Source organism: Myotis lucifugus, unplaced genomic scaffold, assembly GCF_000147115.1.
Source record: "Myotis lucifugus unplaced genomic scaffold, Myoluc2.0 scaffold_485, whole genome shotgun sequence".
Taxonomy (NCBI): domain Eukaryota; kingdom Metazoa; phylum Chordata; class Mammalia; order Chiroptera; family Vespertilionidae; genus Myotis; species Myotis lucifugus.
The window spans coordinates 634,416-639,933 of NW_005871533.1; positions in this window are offsets into that span (position 1 = coordinate 634,416).

A 5,518-nucleotide genomic window follows, 5' to 3' on the forward strand; every position below is an offset into this window, starting at 1 on the left:
ACAGGAGCCCTTCCTGCTTTCCTAGCGTTTCTGAGGACAGACTCACAGAGAGCATGGAAACAGCCCCACAACGCCGTGGATCCACTGTGGGGGCCCCCTCCCACTCCCGCTCCCTGCAGAAGTCTCTCCTCCTCCCTGAACTCCAGATGCCACTGGAAAACCCTCCCAGCCAGGATGCAATGTGATTGGGGACCCTCTCCTCGCTCCCACGGCCCCAGCTCAGCACCAGCCACAGGCTGCACAATGCCTCCAGCGGGACACGCAGAGGCTCCAAGAAATGCTTGCTCATCGCTTAACAAGAAGTTCGAGATCCACGCGACCTCCGGTCACTCTCCTCCAGGGACCACATCCGGGTCCCGTCACCCAGCCACCCAGCCACCCAGCCCCACGGACTCCATGCAGCCAGGACCTGGGGCGGGGCAGGCTCCCATTCCACACCTCTCACCCTGCATCTGCCTACCATCGCCAGGCTTTGGGGCTGCCTGCGGCCCTTCCAGAGCGTCATCCAGCTCATCTGAACTCTGCCCACACCAGGCTCCTGCTCCCTGAGGAAGAAACTTAAAGTGGCTGTTTGAAAAGGACGGCACGAACCACGCTCGAGCCGGAGGCCTATCAAGGCTTCTCTCACTTGGCCCGTTCAATAGAGGGCGAAACCTACTTCCTAAAAGTTCCTTCGAGGGGGAGTAATTCGGGTGAGCAGCAAAGCGCGCTCGGTCACTTGATGAGCCGGTGTCGACTCCAATAAAGTGCAGTTTTTCGCATCCCTTACCGGAAAGAGGATGCTGAGAGGGCTGGTACCCGTCTCCGAGAGGAGGTGGGGGGCCTGGCACTGTGGCCAATGCCCCTTCCCGGGCCCCCCCAGGACTGTCCAGGAGGCATTCGGCACCAACAGCGGGCCAAGCGCTGGCTACTCCCTGGCAGGACACACTTTCACGTGGAAATTTCTTCCTTCACACCAGCTACACACCCGTCTCGCCCCATGTATTGGGCGGTTTTCCCGAGAACGATCACTCTTCCTCCGTGGCCGCCCCCCCCCCCCACCCGCTCCCCGCGCCCCCGGAACCGACCTGCGGCCCGCCTTGGAAGGAAGGGGTCAGAGGGGGTCATCTTGTTTCTCCGCTGTCGGCCTGTCCTGTTATTAGATGCAAAGTTTATCTGGGGTTACATACAGGGGCTACTCTGAATGTTCGTGTTTCTTTTTCTCTGTAATGGCCATTTTCACGACCTAAACGTGCAAACGCGCTTTGTCTCAGCACATTCAGGCCCTTCCGGTCACTCGGTGGGTCGGGTCCCAGCCTTCCAGACCGCGGGGATGTCTAACGGTCGACAAAGGCCACGGGGCCACGAGCACCGTCATGTCGTCGTACCCGCTCGGCCAACTCCGTGCGTCGTTTTAAAACCCCGAGCCTGCCCCTTAGCGAGGGTCCTCCCGGGGGCACCCCTCGGTCCCGATGCCGCGTCCCTCTGTCCGTCCCTCCGCGCACCCAGCCCATCTCGACCGCAGCGCAGCCGACGACCCTCCCAGACCCTGGCAACCCCCGCGTTACGCGCCCTTCCCTTCGCGGGAGCAGCCCCTGGGACTTGTCCGAGCCATAGCCCCGGGTCCCGGCCCAGCTCGGTCAGGCCTCCCGCTTCGGAACCCAGCCGATGCCCAGCTCTCAGTCGCCCGGCTTTCGAAAGAGGAGGCACGAGGCATCCTGGGAGTTGTAGTCTGAGACCCGCTCACCTGCCCGGACCAACGGAACAGGAGACGCTAAGATGAACTACATTTCCCAGGGTGCCCCGTCGCAGCCGTTAGCCGAAACCCGGCCGCGGCTCACTACTCGGCCGGCCGTTGCTAGGAGCTGCCTCAACGCCACTTTGGAAGAGGGCCCCTGGCTCCAAGGAGAATACATCTGGGATCAAAGACAGGACACTCTTCTGTGGGCTGACTCCTGACCGGGAGGGCGTGAGAAATGTGTTAAGTTTGGAAGACTGACACGTTAAGCCATAATTATGTATGTATCCCACATTCCAAAGCTTAGGGAAGTGGCTGTGACCTAACTGTTCAATGAAGAAAATCAAAGATGCAACGCCAGAGTGAAACCCAGTACCATCCCCAATAAAGACACACAACACGTTTTGTGTTAATTACAGGTTTTATTAAGGGTCTTTCGATTTAACAAAGGGAAAAGTGGTGAGTGGTTTGGCTTACCCGCAGTGTTGGTGGCTCACCCCTGTCCAACCGTGACTGACATGCTATGGACCCGCCCACCTGACTGTCCTCCCGTCCCCGCTGAGTGTCCAGCCAGGGACGGGCAACAACGCAAGCTAAATGCAACATGTCAGGCAGGAACCAAACTCAAACCACAAGTAAAAGGAAAAGGGTCCCAAAGAAATTATACATTCCAACGGATACAAGTCCTACCCTTGAATCCACAGCAATTGTAAATAAAATGGTTTTCACAAAGTAGTAGTCAGCAGCCTGAATATTATGTGGAAGATTACACATTTGTTACCTAATCTATGAAAGTCAAGAGTATTGTGGCAAAACAACTTATTTTGGTTCAGAATTCTTTTTTAACTCTTTGAGTGTCTTTCGCCAAAAGAGCTGGGAGCACTTTATTTTAACATTATATGTTTTGTTCAAATTTTTTTTTCTACTAGTATTTTATAATACAATCAGCAAACAATATGTCAAAGATGAAAACAAATGTAGTAAAGGTTTCCTTAAGTTTTTGAATATGTAACTTCATTTACTTGGGATTCATAATTTTTTTCCTAAACTGCTGTAAAATCAGCAAAAATGCCTTGGCAATTTTAGCACAGTTCCTAGGATATTGGTTGGCACTCAAAGGGTTAAAAATTTGGCCGAAACCGGTTTGGCTCATCCACTTATTTATGCATTCACTGGTTGGTTCTTGTATGTGTCCTGACTGGGGATTGAGCTTACAAACCTTGGCCTACTGGGACAATGCTCTAACCAACTGAGCTACCTGGCCAGGGCTGGTTCAGAATTCTTAAAATCACTTCCAATTTTCCATGATCTTCCTGAGACAGTGAATAGTTCACTTAAACTTAAGGCAAAATCACACAAACAACCCCCCCTTAGAATCTAGGAATGTGCAGATCTGCAATAGCTAACATCTGGTAACTCACTCCAAAGAGTCTTTATAATTCTGTTTACTGTCATGGGCCACAGAAATAGTTACTGACAAATTTACTAAGTATGCACAGCTAAAAGCAAAACACCACTGCCACCATTTTTATTGACTTCAGAGAGAGAGAGAGAGAAACGCAGATGAGAGAGAATCATTGATGGGCTGCCGCCTGCACGCCTCCACACTGGGGATCGAGCCTGCAACCCGGGCATGTGCCCTGACCAGGAATCGAACCGTGACCTCCTGGTTCATAGGTCAATGCTCAACCACTGAGCCACACCGGTGGGGGGAAACCACCACCACCATTTTAAAACGAAAAAATCTTTAGTCATTTACCTATGACTTGCTCTAATCCTCCAAGTAAAATACTGAGTAATAAACATTCAATGAGTTGAGATGATCTCTGTGTTGCTCCATGAAAATGACCAAACCTTTATGGGCATCAGGAGAATCAACGACTCCTAGGCTCAGGCAGAATAAGCAGTTTCCTGGCTCTGCTCCTTCTCCAGCCGCAGGAGCAGCTGCTGCTTCAAGGCAGCCTCTAACTCCAGGCATAGCTTCCACGTGTGTAAAAGGACCAGCAGCATTAGAAAGATCTGCATCTACTCTCTCCCTGATAAGATGGACGGGAAGAACTGAGAAAGGGGAGCAAGGACCGAGCAGCATTCCCCAGAGAACTCCTGGGGTCGTGAACCTGAACAGTTCTATTTCTCCAGCCAAAGCCCTTCACGGAAGAAAGGCAAGAATTAAGATCTAACATGTTAACTTCGAGAATACAAAATGCCTCCAGGGAGAGAGACCCTGAAATTCCGGGCCGTGAGTTCTCAGAGCGCACGTCAACACAGTTCACGCCGCAAGGGAAGTGTTCTGGAGCCAGTGATGCTGCAGCCACATCCAGGACGGGCCCCACGTGTCCTGAGGTCACTACGGTGCAAACACTGAAGTGCCCCTCAGCACATACCTAACAGGGAAGACAGCTCCAAACCCGAGGAAGAATCAACTTTCATCCGCTACAAAGAGCAAAAGTTCCCTATTAAACCTCAAACTTTTTTTAAAAATATATTTTTCTCTATCTGTACTCAGCATGACATATATATATATATATATTTGATTTTTCACAGAGAGGAAGAGAGAGGGACAGAAAGTTGGAAACATCGATGAGAGAGAAACCTCAAACTTTTGAGCACTGCTCAGAGTACTTTTACAGAAACTTAGGTCAGTATCATCTAATAGGAAAACCTTACTAATTTTACTCAGTCTTTACCATCATTTTGGAGGAGACGAGGTTGAAGTTTACCTTTGTACTCTTTGAAAATCTAATTTACACTAAAGAACCCAACACAAACTTACCGATGGCCAAGTCTGCCTTCTCAGGGACAGCAGACTGGATCTGCCGCTTCCTGTTCAGCAGTTAACAAAACAGGTCTCCTGCCGAAACCGGTTTGGCTCAGTGGATAGAGCGTTGGCCTGCGGACTGAAAGGTCCCAGGTTCGATTCCGGTCAAGGGCATGTACCTGGGTTGTGGGCACATCCCCAGTAGGAGATAGCTGATAGATATTTCTCTCTCATCGATGTTTCTAACTCTCTATCTCTCTCCCTTCCTCTCTGTAAAAAATCAATAAAATATATTTAAAAACAAAAAACAGGTCTCCCAAGTGGACCAGAGCGCTCCTGGCTCCCGAGACAATGGCGGCAATGACAGCGGATGGTAGGCTGCTGGCTCAGGCAGCCTCACTCCTGTTCTCAGTGTTACCTAAACCTAATAAGCCCATTACTTCAAGTTCTTCATAATTTGAACTTATGTTTATGTGGTACACTCTTGCTCTCTTGACACTACAAATTAGTGAGGTTTTACTACATCTTTATTCTTTGATTACAGTGAGTAAAGTTCAAGACAAAACATTCCAATATTAATAAAAATGGTATCCAATATCAGATTTAGTTTTTTATTAGGTGCATGTATTTCAAACACAGATCATGATTACAGATGTTCATCTGTGGGTAAGGTGCTTAAGCACTGATTGTGAAACAATTCTGTATTTAACAGGTCAATATCCAGTAATTTAAATATTATTTCTCAGAATCTGAACTACTGTCAAGAAATACTCAAATGAGATGACCATGGTGCTTTTTACTTCAATCTTAACACAATTATCAATGAATCCTCCTGGTGTCGACAGACAAGCATTCCTGCTGGGCCTAAAATTCTCCGATTTATTCTCCGATCACTGGGACAGATTTTATGTCCCAGGTAGGAATGAATTTCCATGAACTACAGCACTTCCTCAAGACAGTTCTAGGACAACAGCTTCCTGAGGCAGAAACAACTGGTTTCACAGACACCGTTAGCAGGTTAAAAAAATTAAAATCAAGTGATG